Below are 14,800 nucleotides of genomic sequence, written 5' to 3' on the forward strand. Positions count from 1 at the left end.
GCAACTTGTCTTTGAATTCCAGACATAGAAATTATTTTTCTGGACTCATTGGAAGGTTCAGAAAGTGAAGATATATGTTGCATTTTAAGGCAAGCATATTCATTTTCTTCAGACATGTGCAACTAACTGAAACAGAGACACCTTTCTTTACTGATTTATGCAGGGTGACTGGGAAAACAGTGCACAGAAAAATATCTTCCTTCCTACATACTTGGCTTCTTGTACCTCAGCATATATAGATCCAAGCAGTATTTTGACTTCCAAATTTTTAATGTTAATTATTTGCTTCTAGTTACCTTTAAATATGGAAGATCTGGCTGCCTTTTCCAGGGAGAATAAAGAATTCTTTTTGATTGCCTTTTGTTATGCAACATTCTGCAGGAAAATGTAGCATCACCTTCTGCAAGGTATAATCACATGGGAGGAAACACAATTCTGTACATTTTTACAAAAAAAAAAGTAAAAATCCAATTTTACATTTACTCTTTTTCTCCTTTCTTAGACAAAGAAAGGAGAAAAAGAGTAAATGTAAAATTGGATTTTTAGACAAAGTTTCCATCACCAGGAGCTTTGGCATTATAGAGGCTGTTGGAATAAATGAAGGGACAGAAGTGTCATCTGGTTAATACCCAAGTAAAAGCAAAAGCAGAGTCAGAGACATGAAAGCCATCAGAGATATCCTACTGTTTATGATGTGAATGTAAAGTGTGATTAAGGCAATGTGAATTACCCTCAGCAGATCTCTGATGTTACAAAATTGCTGATAACTCTATCTATCATGGCTTGGTTTGCTTGTTTTAAGTTGCATTCTTAGAACCAACAGGAACTCTTGACAATAGAGAGCTATAGAAATTTTTTTTTTTTTTTTTTTTTTTAGTTTAAAACATTGAATCATCCAACAGGCCCTTAGCTCTGTTCATCAAAACAACAGTTGCTGGGGCAAAAGTCCACAAATGTGTGCCTTAGTTTTGATTTCATGTTTCCAGCAGCATGGAAACTTTTTTTTCCTGTAGGAGAGCAAGGACAACAAGCCTACCATCAAGAGCACTCTAACCCTACAAACTACATATGGAGAAAAATTCACAGGGATGGCTTTGGTGCTTTTGAGCAAGCTCCCAGCTTGCAGAGGGGAGGTGTGTATAGTTGGCTTCATACCTGAAAAGGTGAGGATAATCATGAAAGAGAGCCTGTACCCCAGACAGCATGTGCTTACTTACACAACCCCCAGAATTACTAAGTTACCCCATATCATATTCCCCACGCCCTTAGGAGTAGGTCAAAATTCCTCCCATCCCTGCAGGAGCCCTGGTTTGGGAGAGGCTGGAGCCAGTTTGGCTCAGGTATAAAAGACACAGCATTTATTTCCTAATACAATGAAAACCTGAATATGTATATATTTTTTTTTTTTTAAAGGCAGATAAAATAATCTTATCATACCTTTCAAAAAGCACTAGAAAACCTGGGCTGATAGGCCTTCCAATGCAAAGGAAGAAGAATGAAAACACAGGTTGGGGAAAATAAGAATTGTTTAGAAAGTTAAATGAGCTATTAGTTTTGAGGAAAAACATCAGTATTAATAGTTACCTATGGGTTAGCAAGTCAGTCAGTGACTGGTACCTGCCAGTAACCCTACAGCTAAGATGAATTGCCCTCCTGTTATTCTTTGGTTTGGGAAAAGATATTTCTTGACATTAAGATCACTGCTATACCCTACTTAGACTCAACATGTGGCACAGAAGAAGTAGTCATTATATATTTAATAGTTCTCTTTTGAGAACTAGAGGAAGCAGGATTATATTAAGGGCAGGAGTGCCATTGATTTATCCTGAGTTTAACACAGGACATCAGGATTATGCAAAGTACAAAACTATTTCTTTGGAAAAGGAGCAGACATCAGATGATCTTTGTCAGAGACAGAGTTACATCAATTGAAATCAAACACAGAACAAATCTCTACAATGTCTGCCAGCATGGTGGCCCAGACAGCTCAGTTTTTTCAAAAAAACTCAGTTTATAGGAATAAAGTTATTATCAGGCATTTCCAGTGGTGTCAGGCAGAGAAGAACAGGGCTCCCCAAAGCTTCCTGCACAGCCTTGCCACACAGGCAGCTCAGCTCACCAGAAAAGGGCATCACATTCTTCTCTGCACATGCAATTAAATTGTGTGAATCTAAGGCAAGCGTGCTGCATTTAAACAATGAAGTCAGCCAATAAATCTCACTGCTGTCCAATTCTTCCAGGGCTGCAGCCTCAGCCCATACCTCAAAGATAAATGATGATGTTCACCACCAACTCCTGCAACCACAGCCAGTAATGATCCTTCCACAGAGTGATCCCACTGATTTCAGTCATTACTTTTAGCTAATTCTGACATGAGTGGAATGCCCATCCCATTGACAGGAACAGCAATCTGCTCATGGACTTTAGAATATTTGCTGTCCTCTGGCCTCAACCATGAGAAACAAGAGTTTCAGAATTAATCACAGCTCCTCTTCCTCTGCTACTCACTGCATGCAGAAAGGAAATTGCTTTTAACATATATATTTAAACAAGCTTGGTTGCATTAATTAGTTCTCCTATGACATTAACCTCAGTTCTTCTTGTTATTGCATTTTTGACTGTAACTAACTCTGTGGTTTTAAGTAAATGAACTAATTTGAACACTTGGTCCTGTATTTTTCCTGTCTGTTAATAGCTGAGCCATTCAGTATGAGACTGCAGCACCCCCAGAATTCCTGAGAAAACGGAGTCATTGCTCACAGGAGGGCTGTACAATTGGGTATTACTGCCACCTAGTTTTCAACTTTTATGATTATTATTACCTAGACTTTGACATTTTCTATGGTAAAAAATGTGCATATATAAAACTGGACAATTTTCATTTTAGTCATATATATATGTCTACATATCTATCTCCTGTGATGTCTTGAAATAGTAAAAAAATTGACCAGGGATAAACTATTACTGAATAAAATATGCAGGCATCTAAATGCAATCTTGAAAATCCTATTTAGGGGAGATATTACTAATCCCAACTATAAACAAAGTGTGAAAATCCAACTTAAATTTGCTATGCAAAATCCAACATAAATTGTAGGAGTTTGTAGCTCTATAGTTGATCTTTGCCAGCTTACACAGAATCTAATAATCTTTACTGTGGATCTTTTTCAATGCAATGGTGAAATAACGCCTTCCTGCTTAATATGAGTGCTATACCAAAGCCTTGCAGAAAGGCCTTGCAATGTAAGACTCCTCATGGAGGTACTATGTATTTTTCATTTTGAAGTGCAAAAAGAGAACCTTCATATTGGGATAGTCCTTTTTAGACCAAGATATTAACTAAAAGCTTAGCAAAAAAAAAACCAAAAAAAAAAAACAAAAAACCAAAAAACCCCAAACAAAAATGCCCCACAAAAACAAACAACTCCCCCCCAAAAAAAAACCCAGAGAAATGTGGAGAACAATTAAAGCAACTTTTGAAACCTCATATAAATTCCATTTTGAGGTCTGAGAAAGGAACTGTTGGGCTTCTCCTTTTCAGTGACCTTTTTGCTTTTATGCCAGTTCTGTGGTTTCTGACTCTGACTATGAGTGCCTGTGGGAACCCATACAAATGGGAGGTTAAATTCAGAACCCAGCTGAGCAACCTTTCACAAGATGTGAAATGGTAAATATATTGCCACAGGCAGATTCCAGTTTTGAAAACAAAAAATTAAAAATGGCTTATAAGTGAAATTTAACTGCTAGAGCTGGGGTTCTGCTACACCAAGGCAGAGCAACATGTTTTATAGTTTATCCAGTGCAATTCTACTGAACCAGATGAGGACAAGGAAGTCTGCTCTTTGCTGCAACTGAATTTTGTCCATTCTTTTAACAAACCGCATGGCAAAAATTAGACCATTTCATTGTGTTTGTGTGCAGCAATCATGCACAAAAGCTGCTCCATAAATCTCCTAAAGGAGCCTGGATTCTCCTCCATGGAAGTGAAAGATTTGTGTGGCAATTTTTCGTGGCAGCAAGACCAAGTATGCTGATGTTGTTGGTCTTTATTTTTACCGAAACGGCTTTAATGACTGGAAGTAAAACAAGATGTTTGTGAGCTTCAGACATGATGCAATTTGAGGAATTTGGTACGGTGGATGGGTTGACAAGGCACAATTCTGAAGGGGGCCTTTCAAGACAAAACTGAGACATCTATATTAACACAGGTTGAGAGGCCACAGATGTCTCTAAGCACTCTCCCTTGTTTTTTAAATTGTTATTGAAAGACGAAATTCTATTTGAACTCAGGTCCCAGGCCCCTGGGCTTGAAAACCATTTGTGCACACCCCACTGTGCTCAGGTTAAGTTCATTCAAACTATTTCTGCAGCTACAGTATGGATCACACTCATTTTCCTTTTTTCCCCTAACAGGTTTGTTTCTGGTCATAAATTCTCAATCAGTGTGCAAGCCACATTGTACAATTTCGTAAGTAGTGTAGTTAAAACATGCTTAAAGTAAAAAGAAAAAGGATCTGACAATGAAGCATTGTTCCCTTTTGCAGAACTGAAGTGTACCTTCTTTGATTCAGTAACCTTGCTGCACTTTGGTATGAAATTGCCCCTTTTTCCATCAAACTTGCATTTAAAGTGCCTCATTAGCATGTCTCACCAGATCAGTAACGATTCTGCAAACTCAACACTCATCTCAGTCAAGCCACCATGGTTTTTCTATCTGTTTAACATCTAAAACTCCTTGACAAAGTTCCTTTTAAAATTTACTCCTTTTGTTTCTCCTTGGGTTTTCTGCTAAGATCCTTAAACTTCGATGTACTCCAAGATGACTCCTGAACAAAAATCATGTCTAGCCCAGCTAGTAAATCTACCCTCCATTCAATGGGATTAAATAAGTGTTTCACGGCTATTGTAGAAGCCTCTAAAAAGGATCTTGCATCTTTAAGAGTTTCCTACAATAAATTAAACACATCTCACCCATTATAAAAGAAAAAAAAAGAAAAAAAGAAAAAAAGAAAAAAAAGAGGAGACTTGATTCAGCACAGGGGAGCCACTGTAGACCCACAGTGATGCCATACTTCTAGCACCAAAACACCCACAGATAACAGAGCCTAAATTAACAGCAACAGCCAATGCAAGAGGAATTTCATTTCTTTAGAAGCTCAGCCTTGGGCTTCCCATCAGTAAAATCCCACCAGCAAAATAAAGTAACTATGTAACATATTAAAAATCTAAAAATCTTTGGGTTGTTAAAAAGGAATGTGGCAGGTTTCTAGTTTGAATTTGCAGTACCTCAGCCAGGAAATTCTTGTTTCTTCTGAAATATGTAAGATCTCAACCTTGGTGTTCAGATACTCCTGAGCCCTTCTTAAACATGGGCACAGGAGTAATCCTACTGATATTGTTGAGATTGGTGTCTTGCTTAAGGTTAATCTCATGTTTAAACTAGAGACAGCATACTCAATCCAAACCTCCCAGATCTTTCTGCTCACTTATGAACTCATTTAGGAACAGAAAAAACTGGAGCTCTTTGAACCAAAAGCAGTATTGAAAAAAAAGTTTGCTGAAAAGGAAAAAAAAAAAATCTGTTCAGAGAAGTATCTGTGCAAGAGGGCCTCAATTTGACATAAAGTCCTGGAGGCTGAGAACAGGCTACAAACCACAGAATGTTCTGTGTGACTGTGACCTAAATTCACATTAATTTCCCTTGAAGGCTACTGAATCATCTGAAAATCATCCCCACTTGTTCAGTGTTGAACAACCCACCTGAAGTGAACCAACATTTCAAAGCTGTGTTCAAAAAACACGAGAAAAAACCTGCCAGCATGACTGGGCACCAGTTTAGTACCTTTGCTGTCGCAAAGAACATAGTTGATAAATTTGGAAATACCTTTTAATTCTCATGTGAAGATAAAGGCCTTCATTGTATTCTTTCCAGTCATTACCTGCAGAGGGAAAAGAAATGTAACTCAGCAAGTTCAAATTCTCCCTTAAAGCTACAGGGCTAATCAACCACTCAACATTAGCTGGGTACTCTGTATTCCAAGTGGAAATGCAATGCAGGCAGTGGAAGCAATTTCCTCATTTCCTAGTGATCAAAGAATACTGAAACAAAGTGCCTTGAGAAAACAGGGAAGCACAGAAGGAAGTGCTTTTTGTATCAAACTGGCAGGAGAGAAGATTGTTATCCTCTCCCCATTACTCTTGCTTTAATCCATCAGAGTTCACTAATTTTATTATCCAAACATTAAACTTCTGTGTGTAAGTGGTACAGTTCTCTCGTCCCTGAGGCCACCATCTAAGGTGAAAGCAGAATCACTCACATTCAGTCACTATTCCTGTCCCTCTGGATGGACAGAGTTAGGCTTCCCAGAGCTGGGAATTACAGAGCAATTTTCCATGCAGCCACTCCTGCCAGTCTGATCATTCAAGTGTCCCCCTGGAAGGACCCTGTTTCTGCAGAAGTCACACAGAGCTATAACTGGCACCATCTCTCACGGATATGTTGGAGGCTATTGGTGTTTTCTGAGAGTTCCTGGTGGTAGCCTTTTGTCCAATAATAACTGCCCCTTACAAGTTTCCAAGCCTGGAAAACATTCAAACCCAAAAAAATGGCTGAGTCACAATACAGTCTTTCTATTTCTGAGTCAGTCTCATCCTTTCTGAAGGTCTAACTCACAAGTTTTGGCCTCCTTGTGTTTGTGACATCCAACCAAACACCAGCTGATGTGCTTTGGTCCAAAGTGAGTTTTAGTGAGCCTTTTCTTTAAATCAAAAGCCTCTACAAGTTGGTGTTTTTATAATATTAGTTGAGAATTCTTAAAATACTCCTATATAATGACCAATATTTTATTAGTTATGATGCTAGTCATTCTTAACTTCCTGTAGTAAAAGCCACACCAAGTGATCTCTTTTGATTTGATGTGTATTACAAATCTACAGTATAAAAAAATTCACTATGGTTTGGAAAAAGGGGAAGCCTGAAATGTGTCTGCCCAAGCTTTAAGTGCTGTACACATTATCCCAAAAGCTCAGACCTGCCAGGAAAGGTTCCTCTATGGACAGTGAAAGTCTCTTCTCCTAGGTTAGCAAGTGAAAGGACAATAGGAAATGATCTCAAGTTGCACCAGGGGAGGTTTAGATTGGATATTAGGAAACATTTCTTCACCAAAAGGGTTGTTAAGCACTGGAATAGGCTGTCTAGGGTGATGGAGTCACCATTCCTGGAAGTATTTAAAAGCCATGAAAATGTGGCACCTGGAGACAAGGTTCAGTGGTGAACATGGTGGGGGAAAGACTGGACTTGGTGATCTTGGACATTTTTTCCAATCTAAACAACTCTATGATTCTACAAGGGAAGGGATGTTTCTAAAGAATGATTCACATAATCCAACAATAAATGTAAATTATTCATAAATTGTTGTATTTAAGTTATTCCTGATCCTCTGATAGTGATTCTGTCACTTCCTCACAGCAACACAATATCAGTCAACTAGTCCACACCTGAAGTTTTAAAATCTCTAAATCATTAAATAAGACCAGAAACTACAGAGTACGGCTGCTCCTCATCCTGGTGCTCTCTCTTGGTTGCTGCACTTCTCCATTTTGGACACAGACCCTGCCCACCCTTCTGCTCTTCCCCTGCTCCCAAGTTTGGCTCTCAGACTCTGCAGGAAACAAAAACTGAGCTTTCTTTAGTGTGGCAGGACACTGGAGTTTACCATCCTAACCTGAAGACAGATCCTGTTCCTCCTGGCAAGCTCCAACAGCAATTACCAACAGGACAAAGTCAGAGGAAATGGTTTGCCTTTTTTTTTTTTTTTTTTGATTCCACAGGGTATGTCAAGAACAAGCTTTCTGTTTCTGGCCTTTTTATAGATGATAACTTACATGACCATAGATTCTAGAAAAGAGAAGGAAATCCAAAGCTGTCTGCCAAATTACAGCAGACGTGGAGCAAACGAAAAAGAAGAAGGAGAAGAAACAGGAAAAGAACAAGGAGAAAAAAAAGGAGGAGGAGGAGGAGAAGGAGAAGGAGAAAGCAAAAAAGATGGAAAGGAACTTGATACCTTCTGACAACAGAGGGCTGAAGACCTTGAAAATTCACAAGCTTTCCACTGGCCATCTAATGCTAGCATTAAGGGTCTGTGCACCACAGAAAATCCATTCAGAGACCAATTATCACAAGTTACAGCTGGAAAAAAGGAGGATAATATTAAACATTGTTTAATAATAATATTTCAATAATTTGACTCTTGTGTTTGGTTCCAACACCAAAAGGAGCTGAATGAAATTGTGTATTCATTTATTCTGAATTTCTAGGTCTGATTTCTTCCAATCTCAGCCAGAAAAGATGTCAGAGGACTTACAATGAAATTACAGCCACTTAGAGAGGTGGATCATTCAAAAACCATCACCTCTGCAATATTTTAACACAACAGAGAGGCAGTCTATCATGAGGGACCTAAAAAACCAGACCAAATGCAAATTAAAAAAACCCAGTCAGTGTTTTAATTTCCATATGCAGGATGTGAAAATAATTAACTATAATGTCTTGTTCCTCTCTGAGCCTTAGTACAAGGAATCACATCTTCACCAGAAGCCTTTAACCAAAGTGTAATATTCTGAAATTCCCAGAGTATAAATTCATTAATTTAGTCAAACATTCAAAAGACAGGTAGTTACAAAGTCAATTTGATAAAACAGGGGTACCTTTTTCTTTCTCTTTTTGCTTTTTTGTTGCTCCAAAAAGCCATTACTTGCTTCCTTACTTCAACTACCATTCATTTCCACAACATTCACTGAAGTTGTTGAATAATATTCATTATTCTGCAAAAAAATCCTTCCATTGGCAAGATGTGTGTGCATCCAAACTGGTCCTTCAAGGAAATAACTGCTACAGAATACTTCATGTTTTCCACACTGGTTTTTGATTCCTGTCGCTGAATTAATTAAAAAAAAATATCCTTTGTGTAGGAAGAAAGGTTTTGTACCACTTCCATAGAGAACTTGTAACCATGTAGGTGCTGTAGAGAGAAAGTGACAATTGTATTTCACTTTCCAAGCCCAGTTTGGAAATTTTACCCCAGAAAGAATAGGAAATCCTGTTCCTGAAATGCAGATGTCACAAGGATGACAACTCCTATAAACCCAGGACACCAAACAACATTTTAGGACAAAAGTAAAGACCAGAACAATCACATAAAACATACACAAGGATTAGTTGAGAAGAAGAATTTGTTAATGTGGCAGAAACTGACTAATGATACACCAGCGGCTGAGGGAAGAAAAGATCTATAGAGGTAGTAATGCTAAGTACTTTTCTGACCCTTAAGAAAAAAGCAAATAACTTCTTAATAGGAAGTGCAAAAAAACTTATAAAAAATAAAGTTATCTCCCACTTGGAATTTGCCAGTTTTTAAGCCATTTAATAAATCAGGATGTAGGATTTCTCTGCTTGTTGACACCCTAATTCCACACCAGACAGAAGCACTCATTTAGAAAACCCCACAATCATTTGTAGGTGAGAATTCTGTTAGAAAAAGATTGCTGAAACTATAGCCAAGCATAATTAAAGTTCAACAAGTGCTGCTTCACAGCCCAAAATTATATTGCAGCCTAAACTTTCTCCCTGAAGAAGTAGGTTGGTCAGGAAACATCTCCTTCCAGTTTGGGGTCATGGATTCAGAGCAGCCTGGACCAGATTGCCCCTGACCAAATGTTGCTCCCAACTGACAGTCCTGCACTGATCCACTTGAAAAGAAAAAGTGGGAAGTTTTCTCCTTAATGGACAGGTGTTCCCGTGACACAAAAACCCAACCCATCAGTCCCATTTGGTTTGCTAACTGGAATCCTTATGCATAGCCTAAAAGGAGGACAATGGGTGGAAATGGCCATGGAAAGTTAATGACTCTTTCAGCACCACAGATGGTCACTGCAACTCCTCTAACCCCAGAAAATTGCCTAAAAATCCCTTATTCAATTAGAACCAAAAACCTAGAAAATCTCTTACAAGCAGCAAATTTGACAGGAGTTTGCCACAGGATAAAGTGCAGGAAAAGGGACAAAGACTTTTTGATGCTTACCCAGGCAGGAAGATTTTTATCACTCCACAGAGCAGGGATTAACAACCACCACAGGACTGTCAGGAAGAAACATTGCAATTTTTAAATCACCTTTATACATTTTGACACCAACAAAAAAAATCACTGAGAAGTGTAACCAAAATCAGAATTAATCTGGTTTGATAGGAGAGGTCTCAATATTATATAACTTGATTCAGTAAATCCCTAATAATTAATAAATTTATATTAATTCCATTTTGTTTAAAACTGTGTTGTATCCACATCTCCTAATTTTCAAAGAGCAAAATCACTGAGGATAAAAAACTTAATATACTGAAAACAGATGAATTCATGTGACAAATACTGGCATGACAATAAGATCTTTGAAACAATGCTGGTATCTCCCTCAGAAATTGGACCAAAAAGATTTAGTCCACTTATCTCAGTGAATTTTAAAGATATCTCTGTTTCTCTGGCTTCAGCCATATCCCTCTGAGGTGTGTTACTATCTTTGTAGTTAAAGTTGGCTTTCTGTGAGAGACAGATTTAAATTTAAACTCAATACTCTGGACATCCTTTTTATTTTCCATAGTGTCATTGTCTTTGTTCTTGCACTTTAAGAAGTGAAACTAGCAATTCATCATACTGCCCAGTTAACAAAAAGAGAGAGCCTGTACAATGGAAAATGTTGCTGAGGGTCTGCTTCTGTTGCCAAACTCTATCTGAAATCATTTCTTGATCAAGGTCCAGCCCATTTTATTTTTATCTCTTTCATAACACAAGAGAAAAACTTGGCAGAAGTCTGCAAAAACCATTGGTGGAAAGACAGAATAGCTACCGGGTACCAGAGTAGCTGGCAAGACACACAAGTGTTCCCAGACAGAACTATCAGGAGCATGTAAATAAAAACATAACTTCCATATTGCACTGCCACAGCCTGAGTGCTTTTAAAATCCATCTCTGAGGCAGCATCCACTTGTGCCCGGTTCAGCCACGGACAACCAAGAGTAAAAACACAACATCGTTCCCGTGATTATCAGAACTGTGATCTGAATCCCTCTCAACATCCTCCCATTTGTTCACTCTGATCTGAATCCCTCTCAATATCCTCCCATTTGCTCACTGTGGGCACAAATCATTGTCAAATCCAGTCTGCATTTCATCCCATCGGTTGCCAGTATTTCATGGGATTGAATCTCTGACCTCTGTGTCAGTGTGTCTGAAATGCAGCATGAAAAAACCAGTCTTGAGTGAACTATTTCAATGGAAACCAAACAAGCAGTTGCTCACATTGAACAGATAACGCCCAAATATAGAAAATTGATTATAGGTTGAAAGTAGTGCAGATAGTCAAGCACAGCTGGGGTTTTAGCCAACAAAAAAAACCACAGTCAGAGAAGGAAGTGTTTTGTTTCTGTTGACTCAATCTATTAATTAAGGTAAACACAACTATTTTAAATTCCGGGCAATTCATGCATTTTTGGCCTAGAAATGAGTAATTATCTTGTTTGTGACTAATCTCAGTAGGAAATTTATTAGGGCCAAGGGCTGTTTCAGAAACACATGGTCTCATGTGAGTACAGGAGACTGGACTGGAGGTATTTTTCTGCTTGCAAAGAGCATTTTACAATTATTAGCCTTTTTCAAACTAAAAAGGAAAGAAAGAACTCAGGCCTCTAAAACTACATTTGACTTTGTTTCTAAATCTAAACAGCCTTCAGATTATCGTGTCTCACCCCATTCTCTGTCACAACTTAATAACCTTTCACAAAGACTCCCAAATCAGTTGTGCACTCTGACAGCTTTAAAATAGGGAGAAACCAAGAGGCAATTTTTCCTCTCAGTTCTCAGCAAAGTATGATCCTGATTACAGGAAATGCTTTATTTTGAGCCTGACACCACATCTATGATCAGGTGCTGTGTGTACCACATGGAGAAAAATACTCAAGGCCAATTTAATCTACAGTAACAAAATTCAGCAGGTTTGGTTACCTGCACTGACTGAGAGGACTGGACTTTCCATGACACAAGCTTACATTTGTAAATTTACAGTGCACATTAACCAAATAGTTTCCAGAGACATGAATTTCATGGAGCTTTCCAAGGATTCTGGAGGTGGAAAAATATGTTCCATTTGAGAGTATGCTCTGTCTGTGCCACAGTGCCTGTGGCAGCCCATACTTTTTATTCATCTACATCCAGATCAAAGCCTTCTTCCCCAACAAGCACAACCATTGACATCTATAGGGGTGTTCCAAGTTACTCCAAAAGAAGAGGTGTCTGAACATTTTCCACAGGTGTTTGAACAGAGTGAACTATGATCTCATACAAAAACAGCATTAAGGAAAACCTAAAAACACAGCAAAGTAGAATGTTTAGCTCAAGAAAAAAAATCCTCTCTTCAAGCCTCTTCAAGGCATCGCCTCTTTCAGTGCCACCTACAGGATCAACTGCAGAGTATATTCACACAACAGAATTTTTCAAGCCTTTTCTGGAAAACACCAGGAAGATTCATGTTCTCTGTTTGCACTTTCTGGATATCTGGATAGCTTTGATTCATGTACCACAAGATTTGTACAAAAACCAGCTGCTGCAAGCATAATGAAACTTATACATCAAATCTCTTCTCTGGGTTTAAGCTGCTCTCCGAAAAGGTTCTGGCCAGTCCAGAAAAAATAATGGACTGTGAGGAATTTGCCAACTGTATGTTTTACTAAACTTAGGACTTTGTATAAATGTGTGATATGTTGCAAGGCTCACCAATGTCAACACATCTACAGTCAGGATAATTTCCCCCTGTGCATTCTGTCCTTGTTATGAGCGTGATTATAACACACCCCAGATTTACCAAATCTATTAAACCTTTATCCAAAATGCTTGGCAGGGATCAGAGCATGATACCTGATGATGATGATTAATCCAAGGGTGTCAGGAAAATAAAAGGATTTAGGATAAAATCCTGATTCTCCTGAAGTCTGGGATTTTTTCCACTGGAAATCTGGTCTTTACAGAGCTAAGATTTTGCTCTTGATCCCTGTCATAAAAACAACAACAAAAAATAGTAATAATCAGAATAAACAATAGACAGCACAATGCTGGGAGGTTGAGAAGAGGGCATAGCAAATACAGAGACAGAACTCCATGGTTATGCAAACTTATTATGAAACATTACCATGCTTTTTCAAAGCAAAAAAAATAGTAACCCAAAATAGAAGGAGTGGGATAAATTGTCTGTGACAGTATTACACTGTTTCATAAAAAGGAACACAGAAATTCACAGAGGCTTGCACCAATTCTTGGCTTTATGAAAACCAGATTACTTTGCAGCTGAAAAAGGAATTTAAGAAGGAAATTTAGCAGCTGAATTTCTGGGCAGGAATTTAAGGAAGGAATTTTGAAAATACAAACTTTTTGCCCAGTATCAGTCAGCAGGACCTTTTTCTATTACAGGGTGAGGATTTTGAGGTGCTGAGCTCTAACTCCCAGCCTCACGTTCAGAAAAGAGGTTTTGAAACACCAGGTACTCCCCAGATGACATGGGCATCATCTACCTGCCCTGGCTGTGTCCTTGTGTAGGAGGGCGGAAATTGGCTTCTGCACAGGAGAAAGAACACAGAGAAAAGGAGAGGAAAGAGCACAGAGAGGTTTGGTGAGTGCCACCAAACTCCAACACAGAATTGTTCACCAAGGTCTGAGTTTCCCTATTGTGGCTGCGCCAAGATTTATTAAAGCACAGCATGTGTTCACTTATTTTTATCCAAAATTAACTGAAAAGGCACTTCACATCTGCTCTAAGGGGGGAAAAAAGTTTGCTTATTTGGCAAACTTTGTTTAAAAATCTGTTTCTTCCAAGGTTTGTCTCTTTAGTTCTTTTTGTTTGTTTGATTGGGGTTTGGGGGGCTTTTTTGATTTTGTCCAGGGGCGTGTAACTTTCTTCCTCTCCAGCACCTCTCTTCCTCCATCTGTTGACCTCACTTCAGCACATAGTTTCCCGCTCACTTTGCCAAAAACATATAAAACTTGGGGCATCTGCTCCAATTTCTTTGTGACCTGCAATTGTATCATTAAACTAACATTTGCTCTGTTAGTCCCTGGAACTTTAATTAGGCTCTTCTGCTCCGTTTGCCCTCGCTCAGGCGCTCCCCCATGGAAGTGGCAGGGAATGGCCTTGAACAAATAAACTGGGTGAAAAGGCAGAAACCCCAGTGCTGAGTGTTTTACAGCACGAAGTACTATCCTTCCTGCATATGAAATGCTTTCCTATGCAAAATATTTTCCTTGTCTTGCATTTCCATCAACACCCCCTTCTCTCTCTCCACCATTCCCCAATTCTGTTAGTCTGTGGATAATCATATTCCAAACCCTCTCAGAGGCCCAGGGAAAAGGGTCCATTTCCTTGAATATTCAGTTTTCAGCCATGGATATAGGCCACACAGCTCACCTTATTTTCACCATTGAGTCTGCGTCTCTAACGCTACTGCATATTAAGAATTGGGTGAATACCTTGAAATGGAAAGATTCTCCTGCATCAGAAGCACTAATACAGGTAGGGAGTAATTATGTGTACATATGAAGCAGCACTTGGGGACGTTTTGAAAGCAAGTTTCCACAAAGTCCAAAAAAGAAAATTACACTGAAATAAGTAAATGCCACAATTTTCAGAGTTAGAAATAATTTAGAATATTTTTTAGAAATGCTATTATTTAGAAATAATAGAATATTAAAGTGATCCTTTACTAAAT

Source organism: Zonotrichia leucophrys, chromosome 5 (genome assembly GCF_028769735.1).
Source record: "Zonotrichia leucophrys gambelii isolate GWCS_2022_RI chromosome 5, RI_Zleu_2.0, whole genome shotgun sequence".
Lineage (NCBI taxonomy): Eukaryota > Metazoa > Chordata > Aves > Passeriformes > Passerellidae > Zonotrichia > Zonotrichia leucophrys.